The sequence below is a fragment of the Dermochelys coriacea genome, chromosome 6 (assembly GCF_009764565.3).
Source record: "Dermochelys coriacea isolate rDerCor1 chromosome 6, rDerCor1.pri.v4, whole genome shotgun sequence".
NCBI classification, from domain to species: domain Eukaryota; kingdom Metazoa; phylum Chordata; order Testudines; family Dermochelyidae; genus Dermochelys; species Dermochelys coriacea.
The window spans coordinates 60208598-60227074 of NC_050073.1; the positions used below are offsets into that span (position 1 = coordinate 60208598).

The window sequence follows — 18477 nt, forward strand, 5'->3', positions numbered from 1 at the left end:
AACTCAAGAAAAAAGGTGCAAAACAATTGTTTTCCCTTGCTTTTACGGAGGTAGGGAGGGAACGGGGGCTGACGATATGTACCCAGAACAACCCGCGACAATGTTTTAGCCCCATCAGGCACTGGGATTTCTACCCAGAATTCAAATGGACGGTGGAGACTGCAGGAACTGTGGGATAGCTACCCACAGTGCAAAGCTCCGGAAGTCGACTGTTGCCTCAGTACTGTGGACACAGTCCGCTGACTACATGCACTTAGAGCATTTGTGTGGGGACACACACACTCGACTGTATAAAAACGCTTTCTACAAAACCAACTTCTATAAATTCAACCTAATTTCGTAGTGTAGACATATCCTAGGTCTCCTGCATTGCAGACCAGTGCCCTAACCACCAGGCTATAGTGTGTAAGGCCTGATCTACACTACGAGATTAGGTTGAATTTAGCCTCATTAGGACAATTGTATAACACAACCCAGTTCCGCCGACCTAAAGGGCTTTTAAAATCGACTGCTGTACTCCTCCCCGACGAGGGGAGTAGTGCTAAAATCGACCTTCCTGGGTGGAATTTGGGGTACTGTAGATGCAGCACTGTGCAATTTGATGCTATTGGCCTCCAGGAGCTATCCCAGAGTACTCCAATGTGACTGCTGTGGACAGCACTTTCAACTCTGATGCACTAGCCAGGTACACAGGAAAAGCACCAGGCCCTTTTGAATTTCATTTCTTGTTCGCTCAGCGTGGCGAGCTCAGCAGCACAGGTGACCATGCAGTCCCAGAATCGCAAACGAGCTCCAGCATGGAGCAAAAAGGAGACACTAGACCTGATTGCTGTATGGGGAGAAGAATCTGTGCAGACAGAACTCCGATCCAGCAGAAGAAATGCTGATATATGTGCCAAAATCGCACAGGACATGATGGACAGAGGCTACACCAGGGACATGCAGCAGTGCCCCGTGAAAATTAAGGAGCTCAGGCAAGCCTACCAAAAGACACAGGAGGCAAATGGTTGCTCCAGGTCAGAGCCCCAGACATGCCGCTTCTATGATCAACTACATCCCATTCTAGGGGGGGAGCCTACCACTACTCCACCATTGTCCATGGACACCTGCAAGGTGCAGCCTCACAAAACATGGAGGAGCATTTTGTGGATGAAGAAGAGAAGGAGGAGGAGAATGCACAGCAGACAAGTGGAGAATCCATTCTCCCCAGCAGCCAGGACCTTTTCATTACCCTGGAGCCAATACCCTCCCAGGGCATATTGTTCCCAGACCCTGAAGGCAGAGAAGGCCCCTCTGGTGAGTGCACATTTGTAACTACACTACAGGGGTTAAAAGCAATTGTATTTAATTTGCCCTGAAGAATTGGGATGCATTTGCAGCCAGTACAGCTACTGGAAAAGTTTAACGTATCTGGGGATGGAGCGGGAATCCTCCAGGGACATCTCCATGAAGCTCTCCTAGAAGTACTCTGAAAGCCTTTGCAGAAGGTTTCTAGGGAGGGCTGCCTTATTTTGTCCTCCACAGTAGAACAATTTACCACGCCAAGCCAGTAGCAAGTAGTCTGGAATCATTGCAGCACAAAGCATGGCAGGGAATGGTCCCGGGTTTTGGCTGCATTCATGCAACATTCGGTCTTCATCTTTCTATGTCATCCTCAGGAGAGCGATATCATTCATGGTCACCTGGTTGAAAGGGAACTGTAATCCCCTCTGTTTGGTGATCCCCGGCACATTAAACCCCGGTCATGCTGGGCTGTTTGCGCTTGGCTAAAAGGGATCATCCTAGAATATCAAGGTTGGAAGGGACCTCAGGAGGTCATCTAGTCCAACCCCCTGCTCAAAACAGGACCAATCCCCAATTTTTGCCCCAGATCCCTAAATGGCCCCCTCAAGGATTGAACTCACAATCCTGGGTTTAGCAGGCCAATGCTTAAACCACTGAGCTATCCCTCCCCAAAAGAATAGCCATGCTGTGGGGGTGGGGGAGTGTGCTGCACACCCATCCCAAAACCACAGCCCCTCCTTTTAAACAGCAACCACAGCCTCTCCTTTTAAAAGGCAAACTCAACCGGCATTGGTTGCTCTGGGAAAGGAGGGTGCTGCAGTTTGAAACCATTCCCACATGTTATGAATGCAGAAGAAGCCAACCCCGCGTACCCTTTGGCTTACCATGGCTGCCTGGAAACCGAATTCTGTTGCCCAGCCATGTGTGATGTGTCAACATACCAACAGGCGCTCAATAAAAGGCAAAATGCGACCTTGTACCTAAAACACATGTGCTGTTTGCTGTGAATTGCTTGATTCATTGTGAAAGAGTCTCCCTTTTGTTCTCAGAAATGTATCTTCTTAAATTCTACTCTCCCTTCCCCCCCCCACCAGCTGCAAATGTTTCTATGCTCCCCGCATCAACTCCGTCCCTGAGGTTATCGCATATTAGAAGGCGAAAAAACTGCACTCGTGATGACATGTTTTCAGAGCTCATGCAGTCCTCCCGCACTGATAGGGCACAGCTGAATGCATGGAGGCATTCGGTGGCAGAGGCCAGGAAAGCATACAATGAGCGTGATTGGAACATGCAGGAGGAGATTCTGAGGCTAATGGGGGAGCAAATGGACACGATGAGGCATCTGGTGGAGTTGTAGGAAACGCAACTACAGTACAGACCCCCGCTGCATCCATTGTGTAACCGCCTGCCCTCCTTGCCAAGTTCCATATCCCCCTCATCCAGACACCCAAGAACGTGGCGGGGGAGGCTCCGGGCACCCAGCCACTCAACTCCAGGGGATGGCCCAAGCAACAGAAGGCTGTCATTCAAACAGCTTTGATTTGTAATGTGGCTACAATAAGCAATGTGGCCTTGTCTTTCCCTCCTCCCCCACCCCACCTGGGCTACCTTTTAGTAGTCAGTGTTGTCAGTGATCTCAAGGTGTTTTTTTTTAAATAAATAATGAATGAATGGATTCAGAACAATAAGGACTTTATTTCATGTGCCAGCTGTGGTTGAAGTGGGGGAGGAGGATTGGCTTTGCATCAAGGAGAAACACACACAACTGTCACACCGTAGCCTGGTCAGTCATGAAACTGTTTTTCAAAGCTTCTCTGATGCGCAGCATGCCTCAGTGTGCTCTTCTAATTGCCCTGGTGTCTGGCTGTTCAAAATTGGCTGCCAAGCAATTTGCCTCAGCTTCCCACCCTGCCATAAACGTCTCCCCCTTACTCTCACAGATATTATGGAGCACACAGCAAGCAGCAATAACAGTGGGAATATTGCTTTCGCTGAGGTCTAACCTACTCGGCAAACAGTGCCAGTGCCCTTTTAAACATCCAAAGGCACATTCTACCACCATTCTGCAGTTGCTCAGCTGATAGTTGAACTGCTCCTTACTGCTGTCCAGGCTGCCTGTGTACGGCTTCATGAACCATGGGAACAAGGGGTAGGTTGGGTCCCTAAGGATAACTATTGGCATTTCAATATCCCCAACAGTAATTTTCTGGTCTGGGAAGAAAGTTCCTTCGTGCAGCTTTTCGAACAGCTCGGAGTTCCGAAAGATGTGAGCGTCATGCACCTTTCCCAACCATCCCACGTTGATGTCGGTGAAACGGCCCTTGTAATCCACCAGTGCTTGCAACACCATTGAGAAGTACCCCTCGTGGTTTATGTACTGTTTGGCAAGGTGGTCTGGTACTAAGATAGGGATATGCGTTCTGTCTATTGTCCAACCACAGTTAGGGAAACCCATTGCAGCAAAGCTATCCACTATGACCTGCACATTTCCAAGAGTCACTACCCTTGTTAGTAGAAGGTTATTGATTGCCCTGGCTACTTGGATCACAGCAGCCCCCACAGTAGATTTGTCCACTCTGAATTGATTCCCGACTGACTGGTAGCAGTCAGGCATTGCAAGCTTCCACAGGGCTACTGCCACTCGCTTCTCAAATGTCAGGGCAAGTCTCATTTTGGTATGCCTGTGCTTCAGGGCGGGGGAAAGCCACTCACAAAGTTCCATGAAAGTGGCCTTATGCATGTGAAAGTTTCGCAGCCACTGGGAATCATCCCAGACCCGCAACACTATGCGGTCCCACCAGTCTGTGCTTGTTTGCCAGGCCCAGAATTGGCATTCCACTGTATCAGTATGCCCCAATACTGCCATAATATCCCAATTGCCACATCCCTTGCTTTCAGGAATGTCTGTGTCCATGTCCTCCTCACAATCTTCCTGGTGCTGGCAACTCCTAGCTAGGTTCTGCACATACTGCAGGATAATGCGCAAGGTGTTTACAATGTTCACAAAAACAGTGTGCAGCTGAGTGGGCTCCATGCTTGCCATGCTATGGTGTCTGTACAGATAACCCAGGAAAAAAGGTGTGAAACGATTGTTTGCCATTGCTTTCAAGGAGGGAGGGAGGGGAGACTGACGACATGTACCCAAAATCACCCGCGACAATGTTTTTGCCCCATCAGGCATTGGGAGCTGAACCCAGAATTCCAATGGGCAGTGGGGACTGTGGGATACCTATCCACAATGCACCACTCCGTGAGTCGATGCTAGCCACAATATTGAGGATGCATGCCGCCGACCTAATGCACTTAGTGGGGACACGCACAATTGACTGTATAAAATCACTTACTAAAGATTGACTTCTATAAAATCAACCTCATTTCATAGTGTAGATATGCCCTAAGAGAGTCTCTGCTTTCCAGCCACTTCCTTTTTAAGTTTAGAACTGGGGTATGGAGAGGGAAGTGAAAGCAGCAAGGTCTACAACACTGTAATGTAGAGATATAGGGAGTATCCCTCTAAATAGTTTGTGAGCCCTTTAGTGGTGCTCACTGTGTTCCATGTTTCAGAAGCCCACAGAAAGTGGTCAGAGCAGCAGAGTGTATGTAGCTAGGCCTTGCATGTTTATCTCTATTTAATGAACATGTTCATTTGGGGCCCAGCTGTGCCTATGTGGCTTCTCCATATTGTTCTTCTTGTGTAAAGACCAAAAGAAACAACAGACACAAAGAGAGAATTTGGAACAGCTAAGATCCTGTTCTTGTTTCCCAAGGCCAAAAAGTGAGAGCTTGATTAAGCCTGCAGCTGCTGCCTTAATCTGCCATTTACCTCACCTGTCTGGAAACCACCAGGAATCTCACTGAAACTGGATGATGTCACCCAAAAGTGAAGAAAAGTTTTTCTTGGGAAGAAAAACTAACTAGTGAACAAATCAGCCAGTTAATGATATAGATGTGCTGAAAAATAGTTGGATCCATCTAGCATTGTTAATTAGGGCTATCTTAGAGAGAGTCTGGATAGTTTTTTATAATCAGTTGGCTATGCTCACTAAAATGAGAATATGGGCAATCAGATATCATGCTTCAAAGTGTAAACTGATTGTCACAGAGGTCAGGAAGGTATTTCTAAGCCCAGCCACATGCTATATACGATTGGTCAACAGCATTAGGAGGAAATCTTTTTTTACATTGAAGGATAAGCTACTGATCAGTGCTGGAGGCAGGGTATAGTGCTGGACAGATCAGTGGTCTGATATGGTATGGAAAATCCTGTTAAAAATATTAGTGAATATCTGCACAGTGCTTTGAACATGTAAAGTTATATACGTGCCAAGTGTTGTTGTTCCACAATAAACAAAACACAGGAGCAGTTAAATGTTAATGTCCAAGGCCTAGGCCCTCAAAGAAAAACTGCAGTGGTTTTTTTACTACTGCCTTTGGCCTTGTCTACACGACCAAGTTTTGTTGCCAGAAACTGCCTTTTGGTGACAAAACAGCAAGAGAGTACACACTACAATGGGACTTTTGTTGTGAAAAACGCCCAGTTTTGGCTACAAAAAACTTCCACCCTGTCATAAATATAAAGGGAAGAGTAACCACCTTTCTGTATACAGAACTATAAAATCCCTCCTGGCCAGAGGCAAAACCCTTTTACCTGTAAAGGGTTAAGAAGCTGGCACCTGACCAAAATGACCAATGAGGAGACAAATTACTTTCAAAGCTGGGGGGAAACAAAGGGGGTGGTGAGTGAGTGAGAGAGAGATTTTGATTGATTGATTGATTGATTAATGCTTTTGCTGGGAACAGATCAGGAATGCTCTTCAGAATTCCTGTAAAAAGTTAGTAAGTAATCTAGCTAGAAATGTGTTAGATTTTCTTTTGTTTAATGGCTGGTAAAATAGCTGTGCTGAATGGAATGTATATTCCTGTTTTTGCAAAAAGAAAAGGAGTACTTGTGGCACCTTAGAGACTAACAAATTTATTTGAGCATAAGCTTTCGTGAGCTACAGCTCACTTCATCGGATGCATTTGGTGCTTTCTTCTTTTTGCGAATACAGACTAACACGGCTGCTACTCTGAAATTTGTACCTTGAGGAAGTTTTTAACCTAAGCTGGTAAGAATGAGCTTAGCATGCAGGTCCCCACATCTGCACCCTAGCGTTCAGAGTGGGGAAGGAACCGTGACGCACCCCTACGAGAGACTTTTGTCTTTCCCCCTCTCTTTATTGTCGACCAAGAGCCAGTGTAGAGGCTGCTGATAGTTTTGTCCACAGAACTAGCTTCTGCCAGTATCCCACAATGCCTGCCCTGATTGCTCTGCTCTGCTCAGTGTTTTGATCTCTGCTGCCCTGCGGGCATGTGCCCCTCCCCTTTCAAAGCTCCAGGAAGTATGTGTGCTGCTCCCTTTGGGGAACAAACTAAGAGCGTCATGACTGGCATCATTGGGATGCTCCTGTTCTGCCCTGCACTAGGAACGCAGCAGCAGGCAGACTATTGCTGCAGGGGCAGGGGGCAGGGGACAGACTGCTGTGAGGCTTTGCCATTCCTCTGCACGGAGAGCTCACAGAGCTGCTCATGATGCTGCTCTCAGCAGCTGAGGGGACTGTGGGAGAACACATGCAGCAATCAGCTCTTCCTTCCCACAACACTGCACTGTGGGATACATACCCATGTTGCATTCCTCACCACACCGATGATGGTATCCCCAGTGTGGACATGATCTGCCCACAGAGGGAGCAAGTGTGAACACCCTTTGGTGATTTTTGTTTTGTTGACTTTTGGGTGTCATTTGGTAGTGTAGATAAACCCTTAGATAACTACAGTGAAATTCTCTTAATTAGAATACATGTGTTAAGTACAAAATAGCAAATTTAAATACCTGAAAATATTTCAGAATCTTAGCTGATTAAAATTGTGCATCTTTCCTGCAGGGGGCTACTGTTTTAAGGAGAATTACAACAGGAAATGCAGCTGTAAGGTCAGGAAGATCAAAGCTGCAGCCAGAGAAACAGGATGCTCTTTTTCAAGTGACTGTGTGTTTTCTCTGATTTATTTTTTCTCTTTGATTCAGTGGAGATATCTTCATTAAACAAAGAAAAGGTGGTAGTGGAAGGAGAGGGGAAGTCAGGGTCAAAATAAAATACAGAATTTGCCACAGAGCAGCTGTAGAAATCACCCTGTAGCTTTCTGTGTCTGGTGCTCCAGCTTCTACCTTCCTGTCTTGGTGTATGTTTTCCATGTAGACAATGTGACTGTTTCCTGCTGCTTCTTTATTTTAAAGTGTCAATAGTGCTGTCTGTATAAAGAAATGATTTGTCACGTATAGTAGTCATGTCTTGCATTGGATCAAGTAATTGGAAACTATTTTTATAGCCTGTTACAGTTTGTCTTTATGTTGTGATCCCTGTACTACTGCAGTCAGGAGTAAAGGTACAGCTAGATGATGATGTTGTTTTGCTTGGCAATAATCTGAACTGTTCCTACCCTCCCATACAGGATATATCTGGTGATATTTTATATTTCATATGGGGGGAAAGGACCATATAGGTCCATACCCAATAGCAAAAAATATGAACTAGCAGCAGGGCAGGTTGGGACTGGTGATTGGTTGCAACCAGTAATCAAATCTTAATCTGAGGGAGAGAGGAAACCAAGGACGAAATCCTTCTTGACTCAATGTGGCATTGATGAACAACGAAGATGATCACATACTGCTGTCTTTGGAGATGCAAGAAGCTGTGAATATAGAGAGGGAGCTGTAGCTTAACCTCTGGAACCAGGCCCCCTGCCCCGCTCTCTTGTGTATGCTCCCTACCACCTCAAATGTTGACTTGTGTAAAGCTGGTGATATGGAGGGTGCAGGGGGTCTGGTAGGGAAGAGTGCAGTCCTGGCTGGAGATCCCCAGCTGGACCTGTAGAGCTGAGGGGCTTGCATTTCCCGGTGAAGGTAGTGTTGAGAGAGATGGTTGGGGTAGTGCAGAGGGACCTATCAGCTGGTGAACTGAGGAAGCTGAAGAGATGCTGAGTGGGCTAATGGAGTTGCCAAAGGTGACAGCTGTCAGAGGTGAGTGCACCAATTGTGCCTATGTGTTATGTCCACACTGGCATGCAGTCCACTGAGCCTCCACCTGTTTGGGCTACCGTGGTTCATGCCCATATAAATTCTGCCTCCCCAACAATCTATTAAGGCCATATCTACATTGTGGGGGCTACAGTGCCACTGTAACACTGTAGTGTACACGCTTCCTACAGGTTTCAGAGTAGCAGCCGTGTGAGTCTGTATTCGCAAAAAGAAAAGGAGGACTTGTGGCACTTTAGAGACTAACAAATTTATTTGAGCATGCATCTGATGAAGTGAGCTGTAGCTCACGAAAGCTTATGCTCAAATAAATTTGTTAGTCTCTAAGGTGCCACAAGTACTCCTTTTCTTTTTACGCTTCCTACAATGGAAGGGGTTTTTCTGCTGCTCTAGGAATTCCAGCTCCCAAAGTGGTGGTCTCTGGGTTGGCAGAAGCATTCTTCCATTGGCCTACTGCATCAATACCAGGGGGAAGGTTGGCATAGCTGCGGCACTACAGGGTATGGATTTTTCACATCCCTGAGGGATGTAGCTATGGCGATCTAAATTTTAAGCGTAGACCAGACCTAACTGTGTGGACACAAGGGTATGTCTACACAGCATTTTGGAGTAAGTGGGACCAAGTCTCTCAGCCTGGGTCTATAGCCTTGGGGTAGCGGGACTCACACTAGCTGTCTAAGGGTGTGCTGTGAAGATGCTGCTCTGGCTGGAGCTTGGGCTCTGAAGCCTAGGAAAGGGAGTTGACCTGGGTTGGGAGGTGCCTTCTGGCTCCCTCTAAAATGCTGTGTAGACAGACTCAAAGTGCTTTTCAATTGATTAAGGGGGGCCAATTAATATAACTTCCTCTACAATAAATATTAGATAAGGCCTAAAATCCCAGAAAAGCTGGATGCTTCTCAAATGATCTGAAGTGAAAAGATTAATAATGTTGACATTTAAATTGTCATCTTAAAGCTTCAGTAAACACTATATTGAGATGAAAGGGGACAGTACACACCTGCCTTCAAGCTATTGGTACAGGATTTTCTTTTACAGACTCTGATCAGACTCCAATGAAAAACTGGAATTAATCTCTCCTCTGTTTTTTCCACCAAATGCATCCGATGAAGTGAGCTGTAGCTCACGAAAGCTTATGCTCTAATAAATTTGTTAGTCTCTAAGGTGCCACAAGTACTCCTTTTCTTTTTGGAATTAATTTGCAAACTGGACACCATCAAATTTAGGCCTGAATAAAGACTGGGAGTGGATGGGTCACTACAAAAACTAATTTCCCTCTGCTGATACTCACACCTTCTTGTCAACTGTTTGAAATGGGCTACCTTGATTGCATTGGCCTCATTAGCACTACAAAAGTGATTTTTCTCTCCCTTAGTATTCACCCCTTCTTGTCAACAGTTGAGACAAGGCCACTTCCACCTTATTTGAATTGGCTCATTAGCACTGACCCCCCACTTGGTAAGGCAAACATCTTTTCATGTGCTGTGTATTTATAACTGACTACAGTATCTTCCATTCCATACATCTGATGAAGTGGGTTTTAGCCCACGAAAGCTTATGTCCAAATATATTTGTTAATCTTGAAGGTGCCACAAGGACTCCTCATTGTTTTTCATCACAGAAGGTTTTTGTCCCAACCAGGAGCACTAGAAACTTATGGGCAGATCCTCAGCTGCCAACAGAGGCCACATGTAACTCTCGATAGTAGGGGTGGGGACACAATTTAAAGGTTCAGGGGGGCACATGACCACCCCACGCATTGCTTCTACCTCCTTTCCCACTCCCCCATGTCTCCCACACCCACTCCAAGCCAGTACTACCTTGCCCCCACTCCCCTCTCAGCTCCTTCCCAACTTCTCCCATCACCTTCCTGTTGTGAGTGCGGAGTGGGCTCCAGACACCTACTGCTGAGCATCAGTAACTTCAGCTGCAGGCGAGGAAGGGACAGGACTCAGTGGGCTTTCCTGCACCCCCTCTGGCAGAACTCCGCTGCCAGTCCCTTCCCTTTTCCCTGCTCCGGGTACCTCCTAGCGGGGCTTAGCAGGAGTGCTAGGTGCTGCTGCCTTTCCCAGTCATGTCCCTGCCTCAGCCACACTCAGCCCAACTTCCCCGCTGGCTGAAAATTGGGGGTTGAGGGGGGGGCACATGATCCCATGCATTGCGTCTGGCTGCCAGAGTAAATTGGCATAACTCTAATGAAGTTGGTGGAGCTAGGCCAATTTATAGCAGTTGAGCCTCTGGCCCTTTATTTATTTATTTTTTTAAAAAAAAGAAGGCTGAAAGTCTGCAGTAATGGATGGGGGCACCTATGAAGTGCTGTCATGACATACCACAAATCACCAGATTGACCTGCTCCTGTCTAAGGTGTTGTTTGTAACAAATAGGTGAAAACACTGGTGTCTAGGGGGGAATCTCTGATTTTGAACTAATTTAATGCTGCCTGATGTTTGATTGGATATTTGCTCTATCTAGCAACAGAAAGTCATGGGAAGACTGCCTACTTGCCTTGATTTTTCATCCACACAATACAAACAGCTGGCAGCTGTGCTCAGGGAAGTCTTGCACATTTAAAAAAAGAAATTGGGGATGGCTGGAGACAGCATACTGCAGTGAGGTGCTCGTGTCTCAGGCTGTCTTCAGTATGTCCTCTCTTAAAGAGTTGTTTGTTTGTGGATGTTAGCTTTTTGGATTAAGAACCAAAACAATTTTTTAAGTCGGGAAAACTGCGAGCTCTTGCTGACATGCGAGTCACTCAGCCAATTTCTAACCTGTTGGTGCCTCTTGCATAACTACCTTGTTTGTTTGTTTGAATGAAACTGTTTACTGCTGCCACTTTCACTAACTGACCACTTTCAGTTCACCGCCTTTTTGCTTCTTTTCACTTCCTCTCCTTGCAAATTAGTTATCCAGTGTCATTCCGTTCTCCTCCTCTGCACCATCTGAGTCTTCAGCACTTCTCAGTTCCTATCCCTTTCCCCTCTCTGCAGTGCCTCATTTCTGTCTATCTTCTGAGCTCTCGTTACAATTTTACCATTTGCATCTCTGTCACCTCTTCTCCAGAGTTATATTTTGACAAAAATAGAAAATGAAACAAACCAAGCAATGTTTATACAATTTAAAAAAAAACAATTTATTAAAAGAAAAACAATAAAATAAAATAAAATAAACCAACCAGCCCCTTCCCCCTCCACCACCGCCCTGATTTAAAAAAATAAAACTATGGAAATAAAAAGACGTGCACAGGAAAAGTGATCTACATGAGTGCAAATTGTTCTATTAATATTTGTATCACTGTAGTCCCTAGGAGCCCTAGTCATAAACCAGAATTCCATTTTGCTGGGCCCTGTACAAACAGAACAAAAAGATGGTCCCTGCTCTAAAGCAGTTATAATCTAAGGCCTGGTCTACACCTAAAACTTAGGTTGACCTAGCTATGTCGCTCAGGGGTGTGAAATATTTACACCCCTGAGAGACACAGTTAGATTGACCTAAGAACCCAGGTATAGATCTTGCTAGGTTGACAGAAGAATTCTTTTGTTAATTATCTCAATACATGGGTGTCAACACCCTGAAGGCGGAAAACACTGGTAGGTGTCTAAGTGGGGATGAAAAAACCACGAGGCAGCTGCTATTTCCTGTCTTGGTCTGCCGTGAGAGTGATTTTTTTAAAAATATTATTATTCTGTAATGAAGATCCCCTCAACTCTGGGAATGTACCTTGAAGTTGGTGTTGTATAAGCTACTTCCTCCCCATGTAGGAAAAGGATGAAAGAACCCAAACAAATGAAAGCGATGGGTCCCTGGTCCGAGGAGAGGGGGATTTCTTGTGATATGTGATGTTTTCCTTAAAGCCTTAGGCCTGGGAATTAAGTGACTGTTTTTGTTTTTTTTTTACATTTAAAAGTATGTTTCTAGTTCTCCTGGTTGCAGAGAAAAGCTTAAGTATATGTACTGAGTGTACTGTAAGGGCTCAACCCCAAAAAATCCAAAATTATTATTTTTTTTTTAAATCTCATGACTTTTAAGCCACTCATGAGATTTTTTTTTAAAAAGAAGTTTAACTTGTGATTTTTGAATGTGTGGGGTTGACAATGCTGTGGGACATATACTCCTTTTCCCTAAGCATAACCCTCTCTAGAATTGTCTAGATTTAAAACATGGTTCAGGGAGGTCTAATGGTTAAAGCACAGGTGTTGGAGTGAGGCAATATGGGTTCTTTTACCAGTTCTTCCATTGACTTGCTGTGTGATCTTGAACCTGTGCTTCAATTTCTCTAAGATGGAGGTGCCTCAGAGGGCGTTGTGAGCCTTCATTCATTAGTATTTGTACAGTGTGTTGGCAGCCTTAGAGTGCTGTACATGTGCAAAATGCAGCTACTATTAAAAAAAAATCTTCTGTGGGTTTACTCTGAAATGGAACCCTTTGCTTCAGTTAGATAGAATCCAGTGAAACAGAAAGCCAGCACAGTGGAGTTCATAAGTTACTGGCAACCTGGTCTTCCTCTGGTGCCAGAAACGCCCCGTAAATATTTGCCCCAATTCTCACGGGACTTTTTTTAAGTACTGCTGATCCTAGCATAAATGATTCTGGGTTCCAATGAAAGACTCATTGTGAGTGGTTGAATGTGGGTTGTCATACCCAGAAAAGTATTTTAACCCCTACTTAACACCACAGTTCCTTTAGCCAGTCCTTTCCTCATTACATTATGACAAGGCTTAAATTAGGTGGGTGGGTATAACTTTTTATTTTGCACCTAAATATTATTGAGACATTTCATGCCACTACCCCAGTAGAGACTGAACCATCAGAGGTTAACAATGGCTTGTTTATGACCAACTTGGAGATCCTTTGTTTTTACTCTGCTTTACCCTAAAGTGTTAACTAAAACTCCTTTTGGAAGTGCAGTTGGTAATTGCCTCCAGTACAGAACTCAAATCCCATTCATGGTGGTTCTTGAGTGTAAACAGGTCATACCTGGTAAGTCCTCTGCAGAGTCATATCTATCAACCCGTGCCCAGGGACCCTGGCCAATTGGGAGGCCCTGGAAAATGAGCGCCCCTGCATCCCAACCCTCTTCCCTGGCAGGAGCACCGGACGTGTGGAGTGGGGCAAGGCCCCGTGTCCTGACCCTGCTCCCTGGCAGGAGTGCTGGGGGGGGACACAGGACTGTAGGTGGAAAGGGTTAGGGAGGCCCCCCTTGTTCTGGCCCAGGACCCCACAAAACTGTAATCTGCCACTGGACCAAACACCTGAATTGACAGATGACTGTATGATACCTTTTAACTGAATGATGTCTACAGGTGATACTTGAATTAGATATAAAAATCATAAGGCAACCTAAATGTTGCTGAGTGGAATGTTGTAGAAATGAAACACATTGAGATTAATACTACAAGTAACATGAAGATGGAAATAAACTCTTCAGCTGCAGACAAGAAGGCCAGTAAGGTCCTATACTTCATCAACAGGGGAACTGTAAACAAAACCGGGGGAAACTATTATAGCACTAGCTGAGTGTCCATCATGTGATTAGATTTGAACAACTAACCATGGGCTACATAATGATATTCAGTATATCATATAATATTTCTACATTTCAGTACCAAGTTTTTGTTTGTACTTTTCTATCTCTTTAGCACTTATGTAAGTGCTGTTATAATACCTGAGGAAAAAATAAAATTCTACCTACTTCCACCAAATGAAGACTATGGAATAAGGGAATGAAGAGAGAACATCATTTGCTCCATCTTCGGCTTTGCCTACAACAAAACAAACCAATCACCCCCAAATAAAATCATAACCCCAAAACTTCATTCAATTGATAGGAATGTCTCAAGTTCTACAGTAGAACCTCAGAGTTACGAACACCTTGGGAATGGAGTTGTTTGTAACTCTGAGCATAACATTATGATTGTTCTTTCAAAAGTTTACAAATGAACAATGACTTAATACAGCTTTGAAATTTTACGATGAACAAAAATGCTGCTTTCCCTTTATATTTGTAGTAGTTTGTGTTTAACAGAGTACTGTGCTGTATTTCTTTCTTTCTTTTTTTTTTTTTTGTCTCGGCTGCTGTCTCATTACGTACTTCCTGTTTCAAATGAGAGTGGTTTACTGGTCAGTTCGTAACCCTGAGGTTCTTCTGTATTTTGAGGGTTTAAGTAGCATTGAAGTAATATGTGGGCTTGTGCTGATCCTCCAATTAGGGGTGAATTTCATCCCAGATGTATTGTATGAAGTAGAAAATTTGCCTTTGGCGTTTAAAAACAAAGAAAAACTCTGAATGAATGCTCTATCATACAAGCTAATCACAAATTGGCTGATCATGAACTTTCAATGGACACATGACATGTCCTGATTGATTCAGCAGAGAAAAGTTCCTTCATTAGACTGACGGATAAGAATTTCCTTATAAGGCATATACAAGACCATGGAGAAACCCCACCTAGAATAGTGTGTCCAGTTTTGGGCACCGGTCCTTTAAGGGGGTGTAAATTATGAAGAAGTTTTGGAAAAGAGCTACTAAATTGATCAATTATGTAGGTCATATACCAAATGAGGCTGAGGAAGTCTAGCTTGTACATTACAGAGAAGATACAGTTTACAAGAGTGGCTAATGCAGTGTGACGAAACCTGTACAGTGATTACAAAGATAAGGGTCGGGATCTATTTGAACTAAGCAGCAACAGAGAAACACAAAATTTAGGTTAAATACATACATGTGTTCCTATTTACAAATGTGATCACTGTTTGAATTTCTCTGTTCCCAGAATCCACATAACTAGAATTCATGAATAAAAACAAATAGTTACTCTGACAAGACAAGAATCTTGGTATAAATTAGCTTGGATTTTTAAAGGGATAGTATTATTTCTTTTAATGTAGTGTAGGCCCAGATATTACCTTTTGATTAAAATATTTTTTTTTACCAAATCTTATAAGTATAAATGTTTTTGTATAATTTAGGAAGTAAAAAGTCAAGAAAAAATATTTGTTTTGGTTAGCATTTTAAAATAATACTGGGAGTGTTTTGAAGCTGAAATCCTTCAAGGTTGGGTTACAGCAGGAAGAAATTAAACTGGCTAGAACCAGAAAGTAACTGAGCATTGTAGTTAGATTTAACTAAATGCAAAAAACCCCCAAACAGCAGCCTCCATTTCCATGTTTAAAATAGGGTTGATGATGCTTTACAGTGGTGGTGGTGTGAGGCTGAATTCATAGGCAAAAGAAAAGGAGGACTTGTGGCACCTTAGAGACTAACAAATGTATTTGAGCATAAGCTTTCGTGAGCTACAGCTCACTTTGTCAGATGCTGAAGTGAGCTGTAGCTCACGAAAGCTTATGCTCAAATACATTTGTTAGTCTCTAAGGTGCCACAAGTCCTCCTTTTCTTTTTGCGGATACAGACTAACAGGGCTGCTACTCTGAAACCTGAATTCATAGGGTATGTCTATGCTGCATGCTATGCCTGAGCTGTAACTCAGGTTGGAGCCCATGCCCCATTTCTATCCACACACAAATTAGTCTGACTGGGGTCAGCAAGCACTCCGCCCCAGGGCTTCGGTGCTTGGTAGACTGATGGGTAAGAGCCTAAGTCCCTCTGGGGCTTGGGTCCAAGCCCAGTCATTTTGCAGCATGGATGCAGCTCAAGCCGCGGACCCGAGTCAGAGGCAGTGTGCAGTGCAGCATGGATATGTTTTCTTGGCTGTGAAAACCAGCTGCAGCAATTGTAAACCTGGGTTTACGACGCAGTGTGGAGTCTCAAGTGCGGGCTTGGAGGCATCCAGTCCACCCGCCCGAGTCCCCCAGAGCTGGGTTTGCAATGCAGCGTGGCCCTGCCCGGCCACGGGGGACAGTAGCAGCCTGCTCCTGCAATTGGGTAAGCCCTGTGCCGCTCCTGTGTGAAGGGCGCTGTGCTAAGTGGAGGCTGGGCAATGGCAGCTGAGCGGGTATCACCCCTCTGAAGCTGTGGTGCGGGACTGCTGCGCCGGTGGGGGGGCGGATTCCTGCTGGCCCGGCCCGCGCAATTCCCGCCTCGGCTCTGCCTCTCCGCCGTGTGTCGCTGGCGGGCGGAACAGCGGCCACAGCGGGCGGGCCAGGCTCTGCCCCTTTAAGGGGCTCAGCCCCGCCCCCCTCTCTCTCTCTCTTCTCCCCGGCCGGCGCTCGAGGGGAGCTAGCGCGAGAGCGCAGGCGGAGCCACGCGGGCGGGGGCAGCAGGAGCCTCGCGCTCTCGGCGGCTCGCGAGACGCTGATGCGGACGGGACGTTCTGCTGCTGCTGCTGCTGCTGCTGCTGCTTTGTACCCGTCTGCGGCCGCGAATGGTCCATTCCGCGAGCCCTGCGACAGGCGCTGCTCCCCGCCTCCCTCCCAGAGCGAGACAGCCAAGGGCGCGCGGGCCTTGCCGCAGCCCAGCCTGCCAGCGCCTCGGAGGCGGGGGAGAAGAGGGGAGCCGGCTGCTGCCTTCGCCCGGTGCCCTGCCACGGAGCTGCTGGGTGAGTCGCCTCCGAGGGGCGGACGGTGGGGTGGGGTGGGGTGTTCGGCGCCAGCCCCGCACGGGCACGTGCCTGGAGCCGGGGCGGGCTGGCCGGCTCCCCCTTGCCCGCACGCCCCTCGGCCTTCTGAGCTCGCGGCACGAAAGCCCTTGGTTAGAGATCGGGGACCTTCCTGGGCGCCGGGACCTGTCACTAGCCCCTCGGGACCGCCCCGCTTCCACGCAGTCCCTGCTCGGATGTGCCAGCCTCGGCTGTCATTGAAGAGGGAGTGCTGCTGTCTGGAAGGGCGCCCGGGGAGCTGCGGCTTAAATGTGCCAGATCTGCTCCCATGGGTACCAAGGCGTGTAACTAGGAGTTGGGCTAGGTGTGGGGAGTAGTGACAGCAGGATCGCTTTCTGAGTTCACTGGGGTTGCATGACTATAACTGAGGATCGCCTTTGCCCCGTTGGCTGTGGGGTCGGCTCCCAAGGAAAATGGGGAAATCCCATTGCTTGAGTCTTTTAAAACTACCCTGGACAAAGCGTCTGACAGACTAATCCTACAATGTCTCCTAGGAATGGACTAGATGACCTTATAGATCTTCTCTGTTTCTGACGTCTGTGAAAGAAAAGCTTTTTCTTCTAATTTTTTTTACCGTGGAAATTGGTGGAGAGAGACAGAAAAAGCTCTCTGGTGAAACAAACTTTGTAGGTCTTGGTAGTGTTTAGTTCCTTTGTGTCTCCGGCAGCAGACTGCTTGGGTGATATTTCAGAAATGGTGTATTTCCTGGGTAAAGTTAAAACGCTGTCTCCTTCTTGAAAATTGTCACTTCTTTTAAAAAATTGTTTGCTTTTTGTTCTATTTGAATGTAGTATTCTTGCTAACTAGCCACTTCCTGAAAAACAAAAATGCTTGTTTGTATTGGTACTAAATATTAGCTTTAGTTCTGGTCTGGCAGTTTCTCTGTGTGAGGCTAGATTCTAAATAATTGGTTAAATAGAAAAGGGTGGGAGCAACTACTGAAAAGAGCAAGTGGGATCAAAAGTTAATTGCTAGAATAAAAGTGCTTGCGCCTCTCGGCTGCAACAAAATCCCAGTTCCATGAAACTTGACATTGGAATTTTTTGTTAATCATGGAATGCAGACAGCATGTTGATCTTGATTCCGAACAAGTCAGCCTGCTAGTTGCTAGTTAATACATTCTGTAATTAATTTACCACATACAACAGAAACAACTATCGCACTTTCCTTCCCTGCCAAGGGAAACTTAACTGCCACCTTTGGTCTGTCTTCCTAAAATTTTTATAGACAGACTTTGGAAATGGAGATCTGCAACTAGTGAGTAATAGAAGAAAATGATTAATGCATTTGATGACTTTTGATTAGTTCCATTATGTAATGTTTTAAAAATTAACACAGCTGTGTAGGTTAAGCACTCTTTATATTTACTGTGCTATATAAATAATTTACGATTTTAAGTTGCATTTTCTTACTAGTCTACTATCTCTAAAGTTATCCTGGTCAGCCTTTCAGAATCCTTTCTAGTGTCGGGGAGACCTCTTGAATACCTTATCTTGGGCAATAAGATATTGGTACATGTATAGAGAACTCTTAAATCTCACTCCCATAAATTGGTATTCCAATATTGGTCTT

At 45.5% G+C, this 18477-nt stretch overlaps 1 protein-coding gene and 1 long non-coding RNA gene across 2 annotated transcripts in view; both read left to right on the forward strand.

The window, feature by feature from the left end:
- The first annotated feature begins 6068 nt into the window (after positions 1 to 6068).
- LOC122460813 lies at positions 6069 to 7853 on the forward strand. The gene is made up of 3 exons (XR_006282328.1): positions 6069 to 6116; positions 7209 to 7304; positions 7774 to 7853. It is a non-coding gene; the product is annotated as an uncharacterized LOC122460813 (long non-coding RNA).
- An 8648-nt stretch (positions 7854 to 16501) lies between these two features.
- The window catches only part of SUSD6 (sushi domain containing 6), a 110518-nt gene continuing 108542 nt past the window's right edge, over positions 16502 to 18477 (forward strand). Inside the window, exon 1 of the mRNA XM_038404254.2 lies at positions 16502 to 16845. The gene's annotated coding sequence lies outside the window, so the exon portion shown is untranslated. The remainder of the gene's footprint in view (positions 16846 to 18477) is intronic.